General features: G+C 41.5%; 1 protein-coding gene and 1 pseudogene across 2 annotated transcripts in view; one reads left to right on the top strand and one right to left on the bottom strand.

Annotated features, from left to right (window-relative positions):
• Nucleotides 1–25,153, top strand: part of MSRA (methionine sulfoxide reductase A) — a 409,106-nt gene that overhangs the window by 5,478 nt on the left and 378,475 nt on the right. The gene's annotated exons all lie outside the window — the stretch shown is intronic.
• LOC100338300 (NADH dehydrogenase (ubiquinone) complex I, assembly factor 6 pseudogene) lies at nt 17,119–17,801 on the bottom strand (annotated as a pseudogene).

Genomic DNA, 25,153 nt, shown 5'->3' with positions numbered 1-25,153 from the left:
GATTGGGCTAGGCTGAAGCCAAGAGCCAGGAACTCAATCTGGATGTGGGTAGCAGGGGCCAAAGTAGCTTTGCCGCCCTCCAAGGCACATTAGCAAGGAGCTAGTTTGGAAGCAGAGGAGCCAGAACTCAAATCAGCACTTGGATGCCAGAGATGTAAGAGCTGCTTAACCTGTTATGCCACAGTGCTGACCTCTAACCTGTTTTCTTGAACAGCTGTTTGGGATTTGGAGATATTTAACTTGATGGTTCTGACTTGGTGTGTGCTTTCTTGGCTTGGCATTTTTTGATAGCATTCTTTTTTTTTTTTTTTTTTTTTTTTGTGGTGTTGCTTTTTGATGGGAGAGGGAAATGTGTAAAACCCTTGCTGAAGGTGTTCTCTTTGATAATTTTAAGTATGCATAGAGGGGCCCAGTGCTGTGGTATAGTAGGCTAAGCCTCCACCTGCGGCACTGGCATCCTATATGGTGCCAGTTCAAGTCCTGGTTGTTCCACTGCTGATCCAGCTCTCTGCACTGGGAAAGCAGTGGGAGATAGCCCAAGTACATGAGCCCTTGCACTCACCTGGGAGACATGGAAGAAGCTCCTGGCTGCTGCTTCAGATGGGCTGAGCTCTGGCCTTGGCGGCCATTTGGGGAGTGAACCAGTGAATGGAAGACCTTTCTCTGTCTGTAACTCTGCCTCTCAAATAAGTAAATAAATCTTAAAAAAAAAAAAATAGGAAAAATAGTAGAATAATGTATTAATCCAAAAGGTGGCTCTTTGAAAAGCAATTTAACTGCAACTATAAAAATGCATAAGCTATTAGCTAGTTTATTCAAGAAAAAAGGAAGAAAGTACAAGTACACAAACTAGGAACTGAGGGGGAGTCATGGAAACAGAAAACTTCAAGACTGTTTACTCACTCCATTCTTTGAAATTACATTTGAAAAATTGAATTGATTATTTTTAGCAAAATATAATCAACACAAATGGAACCCAGAAAAGGTAGAAAATGTAAGCAGCTCAATTTTTCACAGAAGTAATGAAATTGTCAGTCACCTCCTCCCAAAGCACTATGTTGCATACATTTCATGGAACACGTCTGCCAAATATTTGAAAAGCAGGTAATTTTAGCAGTTTTTTTTTTTTTTTTTTAAAGATTTGGTTATTTATTTGAGAGAGCTACAGAGAGGCAGAGACACAGAGAGGTTGGTCTTCTATCTGCTAGTTCACTCCCCAAATGGCTGCAACAGTCGGTGCTGAGCCTATCCAAAGCCAGGAGCTTCTTTGGGGTCTTCCCTGTGGGTCGGGGCCCAAGTGATTGGGCCATCTACTGCTTTCTCAGGCTCATTTGCAGGGAGCGGGATCAGAAGTAGAGCAGCCGGGTGAGTCAGAGACTTTCCCAGTTACACCACAGTGCCGGCCCCAATTTCAGCACTATTTAAACTGAAGAAACCATGCAAATTCTTTTTAAGAAGTAGGTATACTTTTGAAGCCAAATCTGATAACAATTGCACAAAAAAGAAAACTATGCAATTGCATCTATGAATATTGAGGTAAGCTGCTAAATAAATATGAGTAAATAGAATTTAGCAGTGGGATTTAGTCACAGAATTCAAGGATGGGTCAGTATTAAGAAATCTAGTAATATAATTCATCATTAAATTGATCTAAGGAGAAAAAAGACATCTCTGCAGATATACTAAGAAGTCATTTGGCCACATTTAACAACTGTTCTTGATAATGACACTCAACAGTAGGAATATGGTAAAATGATAGTTATTGCAGCCCAAAGGCCAACTTCAGGCTTAATAAGGAAACATTAGGGGTTCCAGCTCTGAATCAAGATAAGGGTGTGGTCTCTACCGAGTACTTAAGTATAGGGTACTCAGTTACCAAATACTTCGAGTGTTTTGCTTTGGTCTCTTTTCTTTTCTTTTCTTTTCTTTTCTTTTCTTTTCTTTTCTTTTCTTTTCTTTTCTTTTCTTTCTTTCTTTTTTTTTTTAAAGCCTACCATTTTGTAGTCTTAAGGAAACTTCCACCATTTTATTAAATGTGACTTAGTATATTTATACTTTGCAAGAAGTTGAGGCTCATACCTTCAAGTTGTTTAATGTTTAATTTCTCCCAGGCTAGCTAAATTGGATGATAACATTTTTAGACCTACTTTGAGTGACTAGTTATTATTTTATATTGGATTGTAGATACTAGCCAACATGGTCAGGCAAGATAAGAAGTTAGAAATGTACAAAATAGGAAAAAAGATTCTAAGTTCTTAAATACATAAGAGAATGTAGCATGTGATAAAGGTGATGTTTCAAATCAGTGGGAGAATGGATAGAATATTCAGGAATGATGTTAGAACAACTGGTTAGCCATATCGGAAAAAAAAATGTGAAAACATATATGACAGTTTAAACCCGAATAAATTCCAAACAGATACTTGTATCTGATCTCCTGAGTGTCCTGCACTGTAGGGCTTTACATTTACTTACACAGTAGTCCTCACCCAATGAAGTAGTGATTATTATGATCCCCAATTATGGAAGTGGAAGTTGAGGACAGAGAGGTTAGGACTTCTGCAAGGTCCTGTAGCTAATCAGTACTGGAGATGGGATGTGAACGAAGGCAGTTGAGCTACTGGTCTTAACTATGACACACTTTTTCCATTTAGTTAAATATAAAAAATGAACCAATTTAAGTATGGGAAAGTGTTATTTCCTTTTAGAATCATGATTTTTTCTAACCAAGATCTGACAATCAGTGTAAAAGGTTGATGGATTAGATTACATCAAAGCAAAAGTCTCTGTGTGGCAAAAATTATCATAAGCAAAGTCAGAAGACAAAGTAAAAGGTAAATTTGCAATACACATTGTAGGTGAATGGCTAACATTCCTAATATGTAAGAAACCTGTAGAAATTAGCAGGAAAAACAACATCCATTAGAAAAATAGGCAAAGGTTATGAACAGTTTACAGAACAGGAGCTACAATCAGCTCTTAACTATATGAAAAAATGTTCAACCTCACTCATAACAAGGAGGATGCAAATACCATTTTTCATTTTTCAGGTTGGCAAAATACCAGACCGTTGATACTCTCTGTCAATTCTGAAGGAAAAAGGTGCTCTTGTACATTGTTGGCTAGAGTTTGAATTGGCTCCACTCTTAGGAAAGGCAGTTTGGCAACATCTATCAAAAATTTAAATGCATATACCATTTGACCCAGGATTCTGATTTCTGGGAATTTGTCTTACGAATATACTTGCACACATGCCAACTGATGACTGGACCAGGTTATTCACTGTGGCTTTGTTTGCAATAGCAAAAGATTGGAAGCAGCCCAAATACCCGTCAATAGGGGCTAGTTAAATAAATTATGGTTGATCCCACAATGGAATATGCAGCTGTCAGAAAGCCTGTGGAGCATATATATGAATGGATAGGGAGATATTGCCAGGATACAGTGTACAGTAAAAGAGGCAGCAGCAGAATAGTATACTTGGTATGCTTTTTTTGGTGAAATACTAATAATATGTGTGTGTGCAAAGGAACTTTAAAAGGACAGCTAAGAAATAGAGGGGAGAAGGCTGTGGGATGGGAGACATAGACGTTTTACTTTATGCTCTTTTGTAACTTTAGCTCGTGGAGTGTGACTGCATTATTGAATGAAATAACACCACTTTGAAGACGATCTCTTTGCTGTTTTTAGTCTAATTGACCACCTTTCTGTCATCTTTTGTCATCCTATTTCAAGTTTTATTTTTTACTTTTGCTCTCTTTCTTGTCAAGCTCTTATTTTTTTTTTTTTTTTTACAACTTGCTTTTGTAATCAAAAGCTACATTTTGGCATGATTTAAAAATCTAAATTTAGAGGGTGAAATTGGAATAAGTTAATCTAAGTCATTTTACATTTCATAAATATTCATTTTTACTGAAGCATCAATTGTGGTGGCATCATTTATACAAAGAAAAGATCTTTAGGGACAAATTCCTTCCACTATTGTGTAGAAGACATTATGTGTATTTCTTTTATGGTGAGTGATGTACATAGAGTTTTAAAAGAAAATGATAGGAAACAATTTTCTTTTTAGAAAAATTTTCCCCAGTGAGTGATTAATTTCTAAATTGTAGGACACAGAACTGTTATGTCTCCTCTTTACATCATTCCCAAAGCTCTTTAATGTTTTATTCCCTGTTCCAGAACCTTCAGTGTTTCCCTGCAGCCCCTGGAATGAAGGTGTTCCATACCTCCCGCCACCTGATCCTTACCCCTCTCCTCAGCCCTTTTCCCTCTGTGCTGCTGTAGAACCTCACCTTTTACCTAATGTGTTTCAGTGTTATGTCTCATGATCTATCTACATAGATTGCACTTGGTAGACTTTTATTTATTCATTCGTTATATGTATGTGAAAGGCCTGCTTAGGTAAAGTAATGTGCTTTTTATATATTCTTATCCTACTCCTTCCTTAAAACTTGCCTTGCTTGAATTTTGTTTCTCCCATAAACCTATCCCTTTTCTCTCTAACCTAAGAGATCCCCCCTCCTTTTTTTTCACTTTTTAAAAATGCTTATTTATTTTAACAGTACACACAGATCTTCCACCCATTGATTTGATCTTCAAATGGCAACAACAGCCAGGGCCAGACCAGGCTGAAGCCAGGAGCCCAGAACTTCTGGGTCTCCCATGTGGGTGGCAGGGGCCCAAGCACTTAGCCATCTTCCACTACTTTCCCTGGTGCATTAGTAGGGAGCTGGATCAGAAGTGGAGCAGCTGGAACTCAAACTGTTGGTCTAATATAGGATGCCGGTAGAGCAAGCAGCAGTTTAACCCATTGTGCCACAATAAGTGATTCCTTTCTTTTCTGTTGGACAAATGATTAGTACTACTCTCAGACTCCTTTCTGTTGTATCACGTATTGCTACTTAACTGTAGTGTTGCTAAATTATCAAATCAGCATCTCATCTCTCTATATGATGGTGAGCTCCTCAGGAAGGAGCCATGTTTCACCTCTTGAAGAGAGCACTGTGTTTGCTCCTTTGATTATCTTCTGATCTACAGCTCTTCATAAAGGCCACAGCCAATACCAGATGCGCAGTCTTGATTATGGATACTAGGCAGAGTATGGTTAATGCCATACTAAAAAGACTAAAATGTGATCTTTCTGTGTGTCTGTCATGTGACCCATGAGCATAGAGAAGCTAACACAGCTGGCCTTTTTGTCCATGGAGTATGTACTCTCAATTGTTCCGGTAGTAGGGATGGATCTGTGCTGATTGCTTCAAACTTCAACCAGTGACAAACTTCTGGCTAGGATGAAGGGTAGAAACCTCCCCATCTTTAAATTTCTGATAAGAGACTTGCTAGGCATCTGTGGTAGGGTGGAGAAAAGCTGCCTGGCTTAGCTAATCCAGAAGTTTTGGCCTCTGAACCCTCTGGTGGGGAAGTGGGGATGAGAGGGAGTTCTGCAGGGTGCTGGTCCCCCAAACCACTTTTAAACCATAGCAATGACCTGTCTTTCCCATTTGCTGGCATCAGCCTTTTCCCTGCCTCATTTTACTGCAATCATCTTTCTACTTCTTAGGGATGGCAGCTGCTTTCATGGTTCCAACCACTCTTGTCTGTAGATGACTCCTGAAATCTCATCTTATCTCGTGAGAGGAAATCTTGGAAATCTTACATTCTCCAATAGTTACAGGATGTGTCTATCTTGCTGTCATCCTAAACTCAGTTCTAAAACCCAGCATGACATTTCACCTTCAAAAGACTGGCTGCATTCTCATATTTCAGTTTCCTCATTTGTATCAGTGGCACCACAGTGCTATCAAATGCCAAAATCCTTAGTCGCAGTCATTTTGATTCTTGCCTTTGTATTTAATATGCCCCTTTCCCAGTAAGTTTTGCTTGTTCCTTGGTTTCATAGGTCTCTGGTCTCCATGCCTTCACTCTGCCCTGCCCAATCTGTATGTACAGTGTCACTAACAGACATCTGCTTAAGACCGGAATTTCATTCTGTTAGTGCTTAGCAAATAACAGTGACTCTCTGTGATTTGTCTGATGGCACCCTTCATCCTAGCATTAAGAACTTTGTATAAATTGCTGCTGACATCAGTGTTCTAGATCTCTGTTTCCACCCTTGAGGCTCACCCTCGATTGTAATGTCTTCTTCCCACTGAAGGTTTATGCCCTATATCCCCAAGTTTGGATGTTGAAATCCTAACCTCTGTGGTGATGATGTTAGGAGGTAGGAGACTTTTGAAGGGATTGAGTCATGAAGGTGGCGCCTACGTGATAAAGGAGACCCCTGAGACCTGGTCAGTCCCTTCTGTCACATGGCAATGACCATCTGTGAACCAAGAAGTAGGCTCTCACCAGGTGCTGAATCTGCTGGCCCTTGGATCTTAGACATTCTGCCTCCAAAAAAATGAGAAATAAATTCCTATTGGTTATAAGCCACTCACATTATGGTGTTTTGGAATAGCAGCCAAAATAGGCTAAGACACAGCCTGTCTAAACCGTCGTGGGTCTTTCAAGGCTAAACTCGGCTTCTTTCCATTTCCCATGCTGCTTCTTGGATTTTTTTTTTTTTTTTTTTTTTTTTTTTTTTTTTTTTTGGACAGAGTGGACAGTGAGAGAGAGAGAGACAGAGAGAAAGGTCTTCCTTTGCCATTGGTTCACCCTCCAATGGCTGCCGCGGCCGGCGTGCTGTGGCCAGCGCACCGCGCTGATCCGAAGGCAGGAGCCAGGTGCTTCTCCTGGTCTCCCATGGGGTGCAGGGCCCAAGCATTTGGGCCATCCTCCACTGCACTCCCTGGCCACAGCAGAGAGCTGGCCTGGAAGAGGGGAACTGGGACAGAATCCGGCGCCGGGACTAGAACCCGGTGTGCCGGCACCACAAGGTGGAGGATTAGCCTATTGAGCCGCGGCGCAGGCCCTGGATCTGTTTTGACATAGCTTTGTCTTGGAGTTGGAGGTGGAGCTAGGGCTTGGGGGCTGTGCTTTGTGTTTTTGTTCCAGTGTCTCTTTGAGAGATGAAGGTAGACTACCCTTCTTAGATTTGATGCTCAGTGATCAGTTTGTTTATTTATTATTCATTTGTTTGAAAGCCAGAATTAAAGACATTGTCCATCTGCTGGTTCACTTCCTGAATGGCCGCAATGGCCGGAGCTAGGCCAGGCTGAAGCCAGGAACCAGGAGCTTCATCCAGGTCTCCAATGTGTGGGTGGCAGGGACCCAAACACTTGTGTCATCTTCCACAGCTTTTCCCAGGGCATTAGCAGGGAGTTAGATTGGAAGTGGAGCAGCTGGGACTCCAACCAGCACCCACATGGGATGCTGCATTTGCAGATGGTGGCTTTACCTGCTTATGCCACAACTCTGGCCCCGATCAGTCTTTTTTTTTTTTTTTTTTTTTTCCATCCATTGTGTTTTCTGTACTCCTGATTATAGTACTCTACTGACATGACCAGAACTCTCAGATTCCAACTGCCAGCTTCCTCCTGGATGTCCTATCAAAATGCTCTGTTTGGTGAGATACTTGACTCCTTTGACTCATGGCCAAATGCCTGATGTTTGCCTTGACCGGAGACTTCCGTATCATCTGTGCCAACTGGAACCTCTTCTGTAGACTGGGCCATTTTTGAAAGGTAACCTGGGGTTATTATCCCACATAAGAAAGATGTGGTTCCTTGTATTTCTGTAGGACTTTTGTATCATTTCGTTTGAGTGTATCCATGGTGTTTCTCAGCAAGATATAGAATTTCTGATCCACTAGCTTGTTGAATAAGTATATTAAATTTGCATTATAATACAGCAAAGATTGGTAAGAGTGAAACTAGAAGAAATGCAGAGTAACAATATGTTTCAATGAATATATTATCATTACATTAAAAAATGATGAATAAAATTTGAGAACATTGAATGTCTTCCTAGAGCATGTATATAAATGAATTCTTTTGAAAATGTTACCATGGCAAAGTAATAATATTAGTGTTGAATTTTTCTTTGTAAATGTTTCATATTTTACTCTTGATTTTTAACAAAAAATTATAGTTTACTGTTAGGTAAGTTATAGTTGCCTTAGATCAAATATTCAAATGTGAAAAAATTAAAAAGCATTGTTCAGATGAGGTCCCAAATTGTCCTTTGATTTACTGAAAATTTTTGACATTTTAATAGCCTGTCTCCAAAAGGGTAGAGTCATGGAAATGAAACACTTTGAGGAAATTCATAGTTTTCCAGCTGGAGAACATGAAACCAGAAGTAAAAAAAACCTTGAGTGTGCCGTTAGCAGATGAAAAAGAAGCCTGGTTAGAGTTTGCAGAATGGAGCAGCCAGCTGTCAAATAGAGCCTGGAGAAACCACTGCATTGCTGAAAGCCTGCATCCCCTTTTCCTAAGAACCAATTCAGAAAGAGCTGCATCAGCTAGCTGCGTGCCTCTGCTGGAACTTCTGATCCCTGGCATTTTGGGCTCACCGTGCAGCATTCCTTGCACACTGGGATGAGTGCATGGGCATGGAGAACTGCACGCTGTCCTGGTGCCTGACTGAGGGCTGAGGCAGGCCGTTAGCGAAAGGAGCTCCGGCAGGGGCTGTCCCTGACAACCCCATGCACTCTGCTGGGAAACTGCTTCACACACCTGCCAGCTTCTGAATGTAAGAGCTCTGAGGAGTCCACTGCAGGAAACTTAAATGTTAAAGAAAATTAAAAATCGGGGCCGGTGCTGTGGTATAGCAGGTAAGGCCACCACCTGCAGTGCCAGCTTCCCATATGGGCACCAGTTCGAGTCCCAGCTGCTCCGCTTCCGATCCTGCTCTATGCTGTGGACTGGGAAAGCAGTAGAAGATGACCCAAGTCCTTGGGCCCCTGCAGCGGTATGGGAGACTCAGAAGAAACTCCTGGCTCCTGCCTTCGGATTGGCTCAGCTCTGGCCATTGAGGCCAACTGGGGAGTAAATCAGTGGATGGAGGACCTCTCTCTCTCTCTGCCTCTCCTGTCTCTCTCTGCCTCTCCTCTCTCTGTGTAATAAATAAATTTAATAATAAATAATAATAAATAATAAATCTTAAAGATAATTAAAATAAAATTTATTGCTTCTTTAGTGTTTTGCTCATTCTAGGAAGCTCTGTGGGTTTATTTCAATATGTGAAATAAAAGGGAATGATTATTTTCTGGTGAAGGTTAGGCGTTGGATGAGTAAGATTATACAGCTGTTTTGGAGAATAAAAAGCAGTAGTTTTGGAGAAGCACATATTTGGTTTAAGGAATTACCTATATACATTTAAACCTGAATTTCTGGGTGTAAGAGATGAACCAATGGATTTCTTTTAATATTAAGTATGGGATTAAGTCTATTTTTTTCTAAATATTTATTTATTTGAAAGAGTTACAGAGAGGGGGAGAAAGAGAGAGATTGAGAGATCGATATTCCATCTGCTGGTGCACTCCCCAAGTGACCACAACAGCTAGGGCTGAGGAAGGCTAAAGCCAAGAGCTTCATCCAGGTCTTCCAGGTGGAGGCTGGAGCCCAAGCACTTGAGCCATCTTCTGATTCTCCCAGGCACATTAGCAGGGAGCTGAATTGGAAGTAGAACAGCTGGACATGAACCAGTGTCCATATTTTGCCCATATATTGTCAGCATCGCATTACCCACTGTACCACAATACTTAAATATTTTGGTTCATTAAAATCTCTTTCATGATTTCTTTCCAGAATAAGGAGAGTCACTAAAGAGCCAAACGTGTCACGAGTATATATTTTCTCTGGAATTTGTGGGATGGCTGGTGAACAAAACCGGCATGATTCCAAACAAGCTTACCTGTACAGTTGTACTGAGCTAATTAGGGAGCAACTGAGCGGCAGTGCTGGCAGACTCGTGTCTCCTTCCAGGGGCCCTGGCAATCTTCTCTTCCACTGCCCCAGTGCATGGGAGCTACCCAGTCTGTGCTGCGGTGTCTCCTCCTTGCTTCCTGGCCGTTATTATGGAATTTTTGATTTTGTTTATATTTTTGCTTAAATTGTAATCTTTAGGTTGTGAATCATTTTTGTGGTCTTTTGCCATCTTCCCAAGTAACCAGTGTTGAAAACCAAAAACACTTTCTGCACAACCTTTCTTTATAATCACCAAATCAAATCAGATACCCCACCAAATATTTATTGTTGGTATGTTATAAAAATGGGTCAGATTATATTCTGTATATCTTGCCTTTCTCACTTAAAGGAACATGATAATATCTCCTATGTATTGCAAATTTTTATTTGAGAGAGAGAGAAGAGAGAGAGAGAAATTGAGCCCCATCCAACTGGTTCTTTCCCCAATGACTACCACAGCTGGGGGCCAAAGCCAGGAGTTGGGAACTTAGTTCAGGTCTCCCTTGTAGGAGGCAGGAACCCTATTATTGAAGTCATCACAACTGCCTCCCAGGGGCTGCATTAGCAGGAGGCTAGAATTTGGAGCTAGTGGTGGATGTTAAACCCAGGCACCTGATACAGGACGCAGGGCACCTAACTGGTGTCTTATCTGCTAGGCCAGATGCTCACCTGTGGTACATATATATATTTTTAAATTTTATTTTATTTGAAAGGCAGAATTAGAGAAAGGGAGAGGGAAAGAGAGGGAGGGAGAAGGAGGGAGAGAGACGGAGGGGTCTTCCATCTGCTGGTTTACTCCTAAATGGTCACAACAATGGCCAGAGCTGGGCTGATCCAAAGGCAGGAGCCAGGAGCTTCCTCCAGGTCTTCCACGCAGGTGCAGGGGCCCAAGGATTTAGACCATCTTCTGCTGCTTTCCCAGGCCGTAGCAGAGAGCTGGATCAGAAGTTGAACAGCTGGGACTCGAACCAGCACCCATATGGGATGCTGGCACTGCAGGTGGTGGCCTTACCCGTTATGCCACAGTGCCGGCCCCAACCCAGGCACAGTCTTTTTTTTTTTTTTTTTTTTTTTTAATAAAGCTTTTATTTAATGAACGCAAATTTCATAGGTACAACTTTAGGAATATAATGGTTCTTCCCCCCCATACCCATTCTCCCACCCCCTCTCCCGTCCCACCTCCTACTCCTTCTCCCATCCCATTCTTCATTAAGATTTATTTTTAATTAACTTTTTATATAGAAGACCAACTCTATACTCAGTAAAGATTTCAACAGTTTGCACCCACATACACACAATGTATAAAGTACTGTTTGAGAACAAGTTTTGCAGTTAATTCCAATAGTACAACTCATTAAGGACAGAGGTCCTACATGGTGAGTAAGTACATGGTGACTCCTGATGTTGATTTAACAATTGACACTCTTATTTATGATGTCAGTGATCACCCGAGGTTCTTGCCACGAGCTGCGGAGCCTATTGAAGCCTTTTTTTTTCCCCACAAACTCCTTCATTATCTAGACAAAGCCATAATCAAAGTGGAAGTTCTCCCTTCAGAGAAAAGTACATCCTTCTTTGATGTAGGCACATTATTAAATCGGTCAAAAGCTGTAGAGAAGGGGCCGGATGAGGTTGTGAAGGAATAAATATCCTTGGGCCCCTGCCCCTGTGTGGGAGACCCAGAAGAAGCTGTTGGCTTTGGATCAGCCTGCTCTGGCCATTGCAGCCATTTGGGATGTAAACTAGTGGATGGAAGACCTCTTTTTCTGCTTCTGCCTCTCTGCTACATGCCACCTTTGGTGTATTTTTTTTTTTTTTTTGGACAGGCAGAGTTATAGACAAAAAGGTCTTCCTTCTGTTGGTTCACTCACCCCCCAAATGGCCGTTACGGCTGGCGTGCTGCGCTGATCCGAAGCCAGGAGCCAGGTGCTTCCTCCTGGTCTCCCATGTGGGTGCAGGGCCCAAGCACTTGGGCCATCCTCCACTGCCTTCCAGGGCCACAGCAGAGAGCTGGATTAGAAGAGGAGCAACCGGGACAGAACCCGGTGCCTCAACCGGGACTAGAACCTGGAGGACCGGCACCGTAGGTGGAGGATTAGCCTAGTGAGCCGTGGCACCGGCTACCTCTGGTGTATCTTTAATAAGCTCTTTTATTTTGGGGGCTGGTGCTGTGGTGCAGTGGGTTAACGCCCTGGCCTGAAGTGCCCTCATTCCATATGGGCACCAGTTCGAGACCCAGCTGCTGCACTTCCAATACAGCTCTCTGCTATGGCCTGGGAAAGCAGTAGAAGATGGCCCAAGTCCTTGGCCCCCTGCACCTGTGTGGGGAACCCAGGAGAAGCTCCTGGCTCCTGGCTTCAGATCAGCACAGCGCTGGTCGTTGCGGCCAATTGGAGAGTGAACCATCGGATAGAAGACCTCTCTCTCTCTCTCTTTTTCAGCCTCTCCTCTCTCTGTATAACTCTGACTTTCAAATAAAATAATAATTAAAAAATAAGTTCTTTTATTTTTAAATTAACAGACTTTAATTTTTGAGCAGTTTTACGTTTGTAGAACAATTGAGTGGCAAGCACAAAGAGTTCCTATGTATGTATATATATTTCTTAAATCATATTGCTAAGTGAAATAAACCAAGCTGAAAAGGCTATATAATGTATACTTCCAAATATATGACATTATGAAAAAGGAGAAACTGTGGAGACAATAAAACATTTGGTGATTGAGGTTTTTGGGAGGGGAATGGACAAATAGGTGAAGCACAGAGGATTGTTAGGACAGTGAACCAATCCTATATAATATCATAATGGTGGACATGTGTCATTACACATTTTCAAAACCCACTGACTGTATAATAGTAAGAGTGAATTGTTTATATTAACTATGGATGCCCTTTCCTGGCTTGATAGCGTCTTTGGTGACATGTCTGTTTAGAGGTTTATTATTTTTTTGGCTCATTTTTCAATTGGGTTATTTTCTTATTGTTAATTTTCAAGAATTCTTTGTACGTTTTAGATATAGTCTTTATCAGATGTGCCTTTTACAAGCACTTTATCTCCAGTCTGTAGCTTGTCTTATCACGTTGAGATTATTATTTGCAGAGATTTTAATTTAAATGAAATCAACTTATAAATTATTTCCTTCATTGAGTCATGCCTTTGGTGTAACTAAAAGGTCATTGGCAAGCCCAAGGCCACCTGCCTTTTGTCCTGTATTATATTCTGGGAGTTTTATAGTTTTCTGATTCCCATTTAGCTCTGTGATCCATTTTGAGTCAATTTAAAGTTTTTTTCTCCTTATTTCAGAGGTAGGAAAGAGGGAGAGAGCCGGAGGAGAGCACAGAAGTGTGTGTGTGTGTGTGTGTGTGTGTGTAAGGAGAGAGAGAGAGAGAGAGAGAGAGGGAGGGAGAGAGAGAGAGATTGAATTCACCGTCCATTGGTTTAGTCTTCAAATGGTCGCAATAGCTGGGAGCCCAGAACTCAATCCAGGTCTCCCACATGCATGGCAGGAACCCAGTTACCTGAGCCATTCATTACTGCTGCCCCCTAGCATCATGTTAACAGGAAGCCAGAGTCAGGAGCCAGAGCTGGGAATCTAACTCACTCTGACATGGGGTGTGAGTGTCTTAACTGGTGTCTTAATTTCCAGACCAAATGCCTGCTCTCTTGAATTGACTTTTGTGAAAGATGTAAAGTCAGTGTCTAGATTCCTTTCTTTCTTTTCTTTTTTTCCCTCTTTTTTTTCTTTATTGTACATATGGTTTCCCGGTTATTCCAGCACCATTTGATCAAATGATTATCTTTTCTCTACTGTATTACTTTTTCTTCTTTCTCAAAGATTATTTGGAGGCCGGCGCTGTGGCTCACTTAGTTAATACTCCACCTGCAGCGACGGCATCCCATATGGGTGCCAGGTTCTAGTCCTGGTTGCTCCTCTTCCAGTCCAGCTCTCTGCTGTGGACCAGGAGGGCAGTGGAGGATGGCCCAGGTGCTTGGGCCCTGCACCTGCATGGGAGACCAGGAAAAGCACCTGGCTCCTGCCTTCGGATCTGTGCAGCATGCCGGCCGTAGCGGCCATTTGGAGGGGGTAAACTAAAGGAAGGATGACCTTTCTCTCTGTCTCTCTCCCTCTCTCTCACTGTCTATAATTCTACCTGTCAAATAAAAAAATTAAAAAAAAATCAGTTGACTATGTGGGTCTATTTCTGAACTCTCTGTTCTGACTCATTGATCTATTTGTCTGTTCTTTCGCCAGTTGTAGCAGTCAGGTAGTGTCAGTCCTCTGACTTTATTCTTCTCCTTCAATATTTTGATAGTTTTCTATTTCTTTTTCTTTTCATATAAACTTTAGAACATTCACAAAATAACTTGCTGTGATTTTAATTGGAGTTGTGAGATTGTGCTGAACCTATAGATCAAGTTGGGAAGAACTGACATCTTAACAGTATTGAATCTTTTTGTCCATGAACATAGAGTATCTGTCCATTTAGATACTTTTTGATTTCCTTCATCAGAGTTTTATGGTTTTGTTCATATAAATGTTATGTATATTTTGTTTTATGCCAAAACATATTATTTTTGATGCTAATATAAAAGGCACTGTATTTTTTATTTTAAATTCCAATTGTTCATTGCTGGTCTATAAGAAAGCAGAAGTCGACTTTTGTTTATTATCCTTGGAATCTGTCACTTTACTTTAAATGCTTAGTTCCAGGAATTTTTAAAAAAGGATTTATTTATTCAAAAGGAAGAGTTCACAGAGAAAGAGAGATCTTCTATTCACTGGTTCTCTCTCCAGATGCCTAAATGTCTGGGACTGGGCCAAGCCAAAGCTTGGAACCTAGAACTCTGTCTGGGTCTCCCATGTGAACTGCAGGGGTCCAGACACTTGGCTGTCTTTTGCTACTTTGCCATGTGCATTAGCAGAGAACTGGATTGAAAGTGGAGAAGCTAGGACTGGAACCAGTGCCCAAATGGATGCGGGCATCACAGGCAGCTGCTTAACTGACAGTGCCACAATGCTGGCCCCCTACCACTACCCCCACCCAGAAAAATTTTTTTGTTAATTCCTTGGCATTTTCTAAATAGACAATGAAGACATTTTTATTTATGAATGAAGACAGTTTTATTTATTCCTTCATAATCTGTATACCTTTTATTCCTTTTCTTATCACGTTAGGTAGGCCTTCCAGTATGTTGTTGAAAAGGAGTAGTAACAGTGGACCTCCTTGCCTTGTTCCTGATATTAGTGGGAAATCATGCAATTTCTCAACTTTCAGCATAATGCAGATTTTTTAAAAGATTTATTTATTTATTTGAAAGTCAGAGTTACAGAGAGAGAGAGAGAGAGAGAGAGAGTCTTCCATCCGATGGTTCACTCCCCAACTGGCTGCAATGGCCAGAGCTGTGCTGATCCAGAGCCAGGAGCCAGAAGCCAGGAGCTTCTTCCGGGTCTCCCACGTGGGTGCAGGGGCCCAAGGACTTGAGCCATCTTCTGCTGCTTTCCCAGGCCACAGCAGAGAGCTGGATCAGAAGTGGAGCAGCCGGGTCTCTAACCGGTGCCCATATGGGATGCCGGTGCTTCAGGTCAGGGTGTTAACCTGCTGCACCACGGCGTTGACCCCATGGTGTAGGTTTTTTACAGATGCTTGTCTCAGTCTGTACTGTCATAACAGGAGACCACAGACTAGGTAATTTAGAAAGAATAGAGATTTGTTGTTTTTTTTTTTTATAGTTTTTGGGGCTGGGAAGTTCACTATCAGGGTGCCAGCAAGTTCAGTTATTTGGTGAGGGCTACTCTCTGCTTCCAAAATGGTTCCTCTGGAAGGCAGGAATGCTGTGTCTTCATATGGTAGGAAAGTAGAAGAGCAAGCAATACTATGTGAAGCCTTCTTTGCAAAGCCCTTAATCCCATAGATGAGGGAGGAGCCTTCAGGATCTGATCACCTCTTAAAGGCCCCTCTGACCTGTCATCACGTTGAAATTAATTCTCAATCATCTGAATTTTGGATTGACACATTCAAACCATACCAGTGTTATTTATCAAGTTGAGGAAGTTCTTTAATTCTAGTTTACAAGTGTGTATGTTCTCTTCAATGGCTGCATACTGTTCCATTGTATGTGTGTGTCACAGTTCATTAACACAGAGTGAAGCCAACTTTTTAAACTATTGTGATATGGCTATATTTAATAATCATGGTAATGGTATATTCATAAGTGTTCATGGATTCCTCTCCTTTACATCTGGCCAAAGGAAGACAAAATGATGGTAAGTTATACAGTGCTTTGAAAGCCAACCTAAGGAGTTTTGATCAGAATGGCAAGTGGTTGAGATTGGATATAAAGTAGCTTATGTTGCATATTGTGGGAGTCGGGAGTAAGATTTAGATAGGCAGATGCCTTCCTCTTTCACCAGGAAGCATAAACCCTCCTATGGGTTTTTGATCTTTGCCAGTACATTTAGATTGGTTTCTAAACACAGCTTGGCAGCCAGATAATGCTATTTTTTGTTCTGTGAACTTAAAAATCAGTTCCTATGTAGAGTTACCCAGTCATATTTGATGAACTGGATTTCTCCTTAAATCAGAAGTTGACAAATTATAGCCCATGGTCCAAATTTGAACTCCTGCCTATCTTTTTTTAAATTCAGCTTCTTATTTCAAGATAATTGTAGATTCATATGCAGTTATAAGAAATAATACAAACTGTGGACCTGTGTTATTCCTCCAATTACAATATCTTCCAAAACTGTGGCACAGTGTTGCAACCAGGATATTGACAGTGATGGAGACTATGTATAGAACTGTTCTGTTATCCCGAGGACCACTGTGTTGTCCTTTTACAGCCACATCCACCATCTTCCTTGCTCCTTGACTGTCCCTAACCCTTGGTAAATGGTAATCTGTTTTCCATTTCTGTAATTTTGTCTTTTCAAGAATGTTGTAGGAGTGGAGTCATCCAGTGTGTAACCTTTGGCATTGGCTTTCTTCCAATTAGCATAATTCCCTAGAGATTCACTCAAGTGGTTCCATGCACCGATACTTTGTTCCCTTTTATTACCCAGTAGTATTCCATGGTATGGATGTCCCACAATTTGTTGAACCATTCACATGATGAAGGTTATCTAGATTGTTTCCAGGTTTTTATTATGCAGGAAGCTGCTATAGGAATTCATGTTGTGTAAACATAAGTTTTCATTTCTCTGCAATAAATGCTTAGGAATGTAGTTTCTGGGTCATGTGGTAATTTAATTTTTTTAAATGAGAATTATTTTAATATTTTTTTCTCTAAAGCTGAATATACAAAGACAATGGAAGTAATGCATTATTCTGCTGTAAAAATGGGTGGAATATGTCAGAATCTGCTCACTGAATTTTAAATACTTGTCTAGAGAAACTGTCTGAAGAAAAGCAGGAAAGGCTTTGACAGGAGCACTTTTATGGAGGGACACAGTGCAAGTGTGCCTGTCCGGCAATGTTGTATATCACCTCTCTCACATTTGTGTCTTGGTTCCTCCATGGAACATCCTCTTGGGAGGCACCACGTGGCATGCAAATGTCCGCGGGAAGGAACAGCTTTCTTCTGCTGCCGTGATAGGGCATTGCTCTCCAGCAGGTGACGGTGCCTTGTGCTGTTCCACTGTGAGCTGTGGCGTGATCTGCACGAAGCTCCCTTACACCTGCTGTTTCTAGTGCTAAATACAGAAGAGCATGCTGAGGGTTTTCAGCATAATTCTCCAGTTCCTGGATACAACTATATACTTTGTCATCCAAAATCTTGTTATCTTTTTCATCAATGATTTTGTAACCCGTCTTTTAGGCAGATTGTGTCTTTTGACAGCAGCTTCCCAGCCAGTTTTTCTTCTCTGGCCCCAGTGGAAGGGGCGGGGATTCTGGCTCTTAGTCTTTGCTGGAGCTCTGTGAAGCCAGTCTGGGGCCAGTAAGCAGGCCTGCATCTGCTGGTACACAGAGCTTCCACATTTCAGTGGCTACAGGCTGATCTGGTGAATTGTCGTGGTATTTATCTTCCATGGTTTTTTTCTTCCAAAACTGCATTTGTGTTAGTACAGTTGCCTTTTCAGAGGCTTGAGTCTTTCACCAGAGCCGGTTCCACAGTGAGGGCCCTCAGTGCAAAAGCTGAGTTTCAGATTCTGCAGGGAGCAGCTACATAATCTCATTTCAGCAGCACCCCCAGGCAGTGGTGGTCAAGGGCTGTGGCTCTTGGTCTGCTGGCAACCAGAAGGCTCTGTCCCAACACCATGGCCCTGGGAGCCGCCACACGCACACACACACAGCTCCTGGGGTGACTGATGGTGGCACAGAACAACGACACTGAAGTAATTTAGTTTTACAGGAAACTACCAAACTTTCCCAGAATTCTTCACAATTTTACATTCCCACCAACAATATATGAATGATTGAGTTGTTCAGAATCCTTGTCAGTGTTTGATAGTGTCACTATATTTATTTTAGCCATTCTCATAGTTGTGAGGTGATATCTCCACATGGTTTTCATTTTCATTTCCCTAATGAACAATTACGTAGAACATTTTTTATATGTTTATTTGTTACTTGTATATCCTCTTTGGTCAAATGCTTTTAGTAAAATGTTAGGCATTTCTAACTGGATATTTATTAATATTGTTTGAGTTCTTCTTATAACCTAAATTCTAGGAGAAACCACAGATGTGTGATTTGTGAATATTTTCTCCTAGACTGTAGCTTGTCTTTTTATCTTCATAATAAGGCTTTTTGCAGATTCAAAGTTTTAATTTTGATGAGTTCCAACTTATCAGTTTTTTCTTTTATGGGTCATGCTTTTTGTGTCAGTTTAAGAACTTTTTACATTGCTTTCATCCTAAAGAGTTTTTCCTTTTTGTAATTTACTTATTTTATGCCTTTAATTCTAAAAAATATACAGCTTAAAATTTTATGTTTAGGTCCACAATCCATTTCGAGTTGATTTTTGTCTCAGTTAAGGATGAGACTGGTGTTGAGATTCACTAAAATTTCTTTTATTATAGTTGTATTGATTTGAGAGGGAGATTTGAGAAACAGAGAGTTAGGCACTCCTCATGCTTCCATATGTTGATTCACTCCCTAAATGCCTGCAACAACCGGGGCTGGACAGTGGCTAGAACCAGAGCCAAGAACAGAATCCAGATCTCCCATGTGGATGACAGGAGTCCATTTACCCACTGCTGCCTCCAAGGGTCACCACTGGTGGGAAGCTGGAGTCAGGAGCTGAAGCTGAGGGTGGAAGCCAGGCACTCTGCTGAGGGATACAGGTCTTAATCACTAGGCTGAAGGCCTACTCTGGGTTCCATTTTTGTCAGAAAGAATACTGTGCACTGATTGTTAATCCTGGGAGTTCTATGGCTACACGGAGGAGGATAACAGAGATCATTCTGCTGACTACAGGAATACAAGTCCAAACACATCTGCCCATTCCATCGGAGTATTGGAGTTGCCAAGGGAAAATGTGTCACAGTTGAGGACGTGGACCAGTGCTTTGCTCACACAAAGAGACCAATATCAGCTTTAATGTGAGTGGTATGCATGGGTCTTCTATGGCCAGTGAGTCCCTCTCAGCAGTCTATGTAGGACAGTTTGCCTATTGAGCACCCCTTTGATGCTGCATAGAAAGGACCCAGCTCCCTCCTGGCTGCTAATAGATGTGGCAGTGGAGTTGGCCAGGTGACATGTGGCACACATGCTTTAATAGAACATAGGAGCACACAAAGAGCTTGTAACAGGGCAAGATATTCCCGCACAAAGCATAGACCTGTCACAAGCTGTGTGGGCTCTTTATCTATTGGTAAGAAGTATTTCAGGCTCAAGGTCTGAGTGGAGACCAAAACACTGTGTACATGAGATTGCCTTTACCAACAAAAATTTTTGGCCTAAGGACATTCAGTTCATTCAGCATCATTTGTGGAAATTCATTAATTTGCTCCCATTCAGGGGCTGGTGCTGTGGCATAGCGGGTAAAGCTGCTGCTTGCAGTGCTGGCATGCCATATGGGTGCTGATTCAAGTCCCAGCTGCTCCACTTCCAATCCAGCTCTCTGCTATGGCCTGGGAAAGCAGTAGAAGATGACCCAAATCTTTGGGCCCCTGTACCCACATGGGAGACCCGGAAGAAGCTCCTGGCTCTGGCTTCAGATTGGTCCAGTTTCAGATCAATTAAGTTCTGGCCATTGTGGCCAGAGTGAACCAGTAGATGGAAGTCTGTCTGTCTGTCTGTCTCTCTTTCTCTCTGTTTAACTCTGCCTTATAAATAAATAAATCTTTTAAAAAATGACTCAGACATAATTGAGTAGATCTATTTCTGTGTTGTTGTTATTTTCCATTGATCTATATGTCTGTTTCTCTGCCAATTCCACACTGTTTTAGTTACTGTAGGTATATATTAGGTTTTAATATTGGGTGGAGTCATTCTCCCCACTTCATTGTTCTAAGATTGTTTTAGCTATTTTAAGGCCTGTGACTTTCCATATAAATTTCAGAATAAACTTGATCTATGTCAAAGATAAAACTTGATGGAATTTTGATAGGAGTTACATTAGTTATTAGTCCATTTGGAAACAGTTAATATATTTATTACATTGAGTCATTCAATCCATGAGCATAGAATGCCTCTCCATTTTTCTGGGATTTTAAATGTTTCTTTTATTAACATTCTATAATTTTTGTTTAGATCATTTACATATTTACTAAGCCCATAGCTGATTTTTTTCATTTTCTTTGGAGTGACTGTCAATGATATTGTCTTTAATTTTAATATGCTCATTGTTAGTATGTTGAAGTGCAATTGATTTTGGGCTTTTGATCTTATGCATTTCAACCTTGCTGAAGTCACATATACTAGGAGAGTTTTTTTTTTTTTTTTGTATGCTCCTTAGGATTTTCTCCATGGACAACCATGTTGTCTGGAAATAGAGACAGTTCTAACCTTTTGTATGTCTGTATTTGTTTTCCCTGCCTTACTGCAGTGGTTAGAACTTCCAGTGTTGTACTCAGTAAGAGTGGTGGGAGCAGACATCCTTACTTTGGTCCCAATCTTAGGGGGAAGGTTCAGTCTCTCACTATCATTTAGCTGTGATCTTAGCTGCAGGTGTTTTGCAGATGTTCTTCATTGAGTGTGGTAGTTCCTGTCTGTTCCTAACTTCCTAAGAGTTTTATTGTGAATGAGTCTTCTATCACCTGTTTTTCTAAGGTCTTATTAGAACACAGGCACACTTATTTGCTGTCAGTGTCTGCTTTTGCAGTATGACAGGTGAATTGAGTAGTTGTGAAGAGGCCATATGACTCTCAAAACCTAAACTATTTATTATCTGGATTATGTTCTGAATCCTACAGTAATTTTGTGAAGTCTTTTTTTGGTTGTAATTTTTTTTACTAAGTCGCTATAAACTTAGTAAATATGTACATGATCTAAATAAAAATTATAGAATGCTAATAAAAGAAATGTTTAAAATCCCAGAAAAATGGAGAGGCATTCTATGCTCATGGATTGAATGACTCAATGTAATAAAGATGTCAACTGTTTCCAAATGGACTACTAACTCCTGTTGGAGTTCTTCCTGGCTTCTGATATCATGTTGGTTGCAAACTTGTAATGATTTTACATGTGTATTCTCAACTGGTAAAGACCTAGAGCCTGAGTCATTGGCTGGTGCTAACCCCAGGAGAAAGCAGGGGGCATGACTGTGTATGGATCTAACTGCCTTTCAAAGGCCCTAGGCATGCTAATGTGTCTATATTTCTGTCAGTCATAGTGTTTTGGAGTGTTCTAGCATGTTAACCCAAAAGCTACTGCTAACTTCATATTTTAACCATCATTTGAACAAATTACTTACGTTACACTTATTTCATGGCCTGAAGCTTCTTTTCTGTCCGAATTCTTTGACTTTCCCTGTAGTCAGCATTGCTGTGTTTGAGAATGTGGACGCCATGGAAAGATATCACTTTGGTGATACCTAAGAATGCAGTGAAGTGTTGCATACATACTCAATAATTCCTTGTATTGTGGTTACATATTTAACATAATGCATATTAAATATATATGCTATGTATTTATTATACAAAGAGATTTTATATATTAAGAGGGTTTAAGGGCCTGCGCTGTGGCGCAGCAGGTTAAAGCCCTGGCCTGAAGCACCGGCATCCCATATGGGCGCCGGTTCCAGTCCCGGCTGCTCCTTTTCTGATCCAGCTCTCTGCTATGGCCTGGGAAAGCAGTAGAAGATGGCCCAAGACTTTGGGCCCCTGCACCCATGTGGGAGACCCGGAAGAAACTCCTGGCTCCTGGCTTGGGATCAGCACAGCTCCGGCCGTTGTGGCCATTTGGGGAGTGAACCAGCAGATGGAAGACCTCTCTCTCTGTCTCTACCTCTCTCTGTAACTCTTTCAAATAAATAAAATAAATCTTTTTTGAAAAAGAGGGTTTAAAGATTTTATATATTAAGGAGATTTTAAAGCGTTTAGCTTTGATAAGTTTCTTTCTTTGCCTGGGTTAGCTATAGCTGGATAAATTGTGACTTGAGTCCTAAAGTTAGAAAATAAGTGAGCATACTTTTAAAAGATTTATTTATTTATTTGAAAGGTAGAGTCAGAGAGAGAGGGAGAGACAGAGTATAAGAAATCTTTCATCTGATAGTTCACTTCCCCGGTGGCCAATGGCTGGGGCTGGGCCAATTCGAGCTAGGAGCCTGGAGCTCCATCCAGGTCTCCTGTGTCAGTGCAGGGACCCAAGTGCTTGGGCCTTCTTCCGCTGTTTTCCCAGGTGCATTAGAAGGGAGCTGGATTGAAAGTGGAGCACCCGGGACATGAACCAATGTCCAAATGGGATGTTAATGTTACAGATGGTGGCTTAACCTGCTGTGCCGGAACTCTGGCCCTGTGAACATACCTTTAATTGCTGGAAGATAAGCCATTATGGTTTTGTTTTATGGATTGTTAATTGATGTAGATATTAGGTCCTGTATCTCTACATGCACATTTTATTCTGCTTTCTTGAACTACTCTCTCCAGAACATGCTTTCAGTGACAATCTCCCTTTGCTTTCTTTTTGCTAATTTCCCTTCTTCTAATTACTGCTTCCTCCCTCAGCAATGTCTTCTCTTATTCTCCCATTTTGACCCTGCTTCTCTTCTGAATCCCTAGCATTTCTTTAATACTCATTTGGCATGTAATCGTATTGTTTGAAGACATCTTATTTTGTTGTCTGGTTATTGCTTAACTTTACAGTAGTTATTTAACTTTAATGTATATATGTATTTTCTCTGAAAAGGCATTGGAAGTTGAGCAAGGGCTTATTTACTTATTTAGCCCTCTTCCTGTGTCTACGTATATTTGTGCTATACAATGACTATTAGTTCAATGAGTGAAAGAAAGAATGATTGAGGTTATACTGTGTGTAATATTATGTTTGGAAGTTGTCTTTTCTGTAAAATCCTTTTCGTACAGTGCAGATCAATAGATATTAATATTAATGAACCTCAATAAATGGCTGCTATGTTTTTAACTCACCTTCAACAGAAACTATCCATCTTTAGAAATTTGATTATGATTGCTTGTTGTATGCCCAATAGCTGACTCTCCAGATAATTATTAGAGACATAAGCTCCTAGCTTCTATGTTAGTGTTTAATATTTATGGCAGAGAAGTCTTTGTACAAATATGTAAAAATATTTGTGAGTAAAGGAAATGGTTCCCAGCATGACAGAAAAAAAATTTATCTTAAAAAAATCTGCAGTTATCTGCAGTTTCCCCAAGGTTGTGTTTATATAAAAAAGACATTGTTTTATGTTCCGGAATCAAGAGATGATTTTATGATTTAACAAGTTCCATGAAGAACTTTGGTAAGGTTATCAGGGCCAGCGTAACTACTGCAGAGATCACATAGCAATATTAGTCTCTGGATTTATTGAGTTGGCTGCGTTCCTTTAGTATCATTCATGTTTTTCTCCCGAGGGTACCACTTTCCTCTCTTGACTTAATACCAAGATACGGAAACGCATTTGTGCTGCAGCGTATGATGTTGGGAAATGAATGCTTGCTTATTATCTCTCTCTACAGGACCTTTCATGACCATAGCTAGATTTTTGCCACCTTAATATAAACAGGCAGCGTTCAGAAGTGTGTTCTCTAGCAAGGGACAAGTTGGTTTGGTAGACGGCACCAGTACTTCATGCTTGGACAGCGATCAGAACTGCACTCCAGATGCTTATTAACTCTGTGTTCTTGGATGACTTTGCCTCAGTTTTTCTCGTTTGTAAAGTGGAGATAGTGGTTCCTGCCTTGCCTATATGTTTCTGTGAATAGATACCAGGGAAAGAACCCAGCATGGTACCCAGCTCCTGGCGGATGCACAGAGCATGTCTGTTGCAGTACAGTGTATGTAGTGGGGACATTATGGAACATCTTACTGCCAAGTTTTTGCCCCCTGTTTGGTGAAGGTGGCTGAGGGCTATGCATCATCACACTCCCTGAAAGAGCTGCAGTGCGAGGCAAGGAGGCAACCAGGCCACAGGCTAACCCCGACCTTGACCTCAACTTGAAGTGCAGCCTCCCTTTCAGAAGGCTTGATGATGGGGTCCACCTATGAGGGTCCATGAGGCAAGCATGGTTGATTATTATGTAAGCCCATGGTTCTCTCATCACTTGGGGAAAGAGTCTTTCAAAATGACATGTGGAGGCCAACATGGGCACACATATTCTCAGCTTCCACTTCCTTGCTTTCTGGAGGTGGTACCACTCCTGCTGCTCCACTCCAGTTTCTCATGAGTGAGTGCCTTGTGGGTCAGTGAGCTCCTGTCAGATGACAGGTCTAGCAGAAGAGGGGCAGTTCCTCAACAGCTCTCGGTATGCACGCAGCCTGTAGCAGTTGGGCCTGCAGCTGCCTCTGCCTCTGCGGTCCTTTTCCCAGAGTCCTGTGCCTTTCCAGGGTACCTGCACACAGCCCTGCCTGGGAGAGCGGTGTCAGGGGGGGAGAGAACAGGGCCTGAGGGTGGAGGCTGTGGAACCTCAACATTTCAGTGTAGAGGATGATGAGCCTCTAGGATATATGGAAAAAGTAGCTAGATAAGGACTGCTCATGAAACCAGGAGAGAAGAGGATATGGAGAAGAAAGGGGTGGCCAATCGCAACCCTGGGACCTGGAGCCAACTTGGCTGACCTTGGTGGCAGGGGGAGCAGAAGGGCAAAAGCCAACACCCAGGGTCGGATGGTGAGGAAATGAGACCAGAACAGAATCCAGCTTCTATTTCAGCAGGCTTGGCTGGAGAGTGAAGGAACTAGGTCAA

This window comes from Oryctolagus cuniculus, chromosome 2 (genome assembly GCF_051225735.1).
Source record: "Oryctolagus cuniculus isolate XC-2025 breed Fujian yellow rabbit chromosome 2, ASM5122573v1, whole genome shotgun sequence".
NCBI lineage: Eukaryota > Metazoa > Chordata > Mammalia > Lagomorpha > Leporidae > Oryctolagus > Oryctolagus cuniculus.
This window is presented reverse-complemented; position numbering and strand designations above follow the sequence as displayed.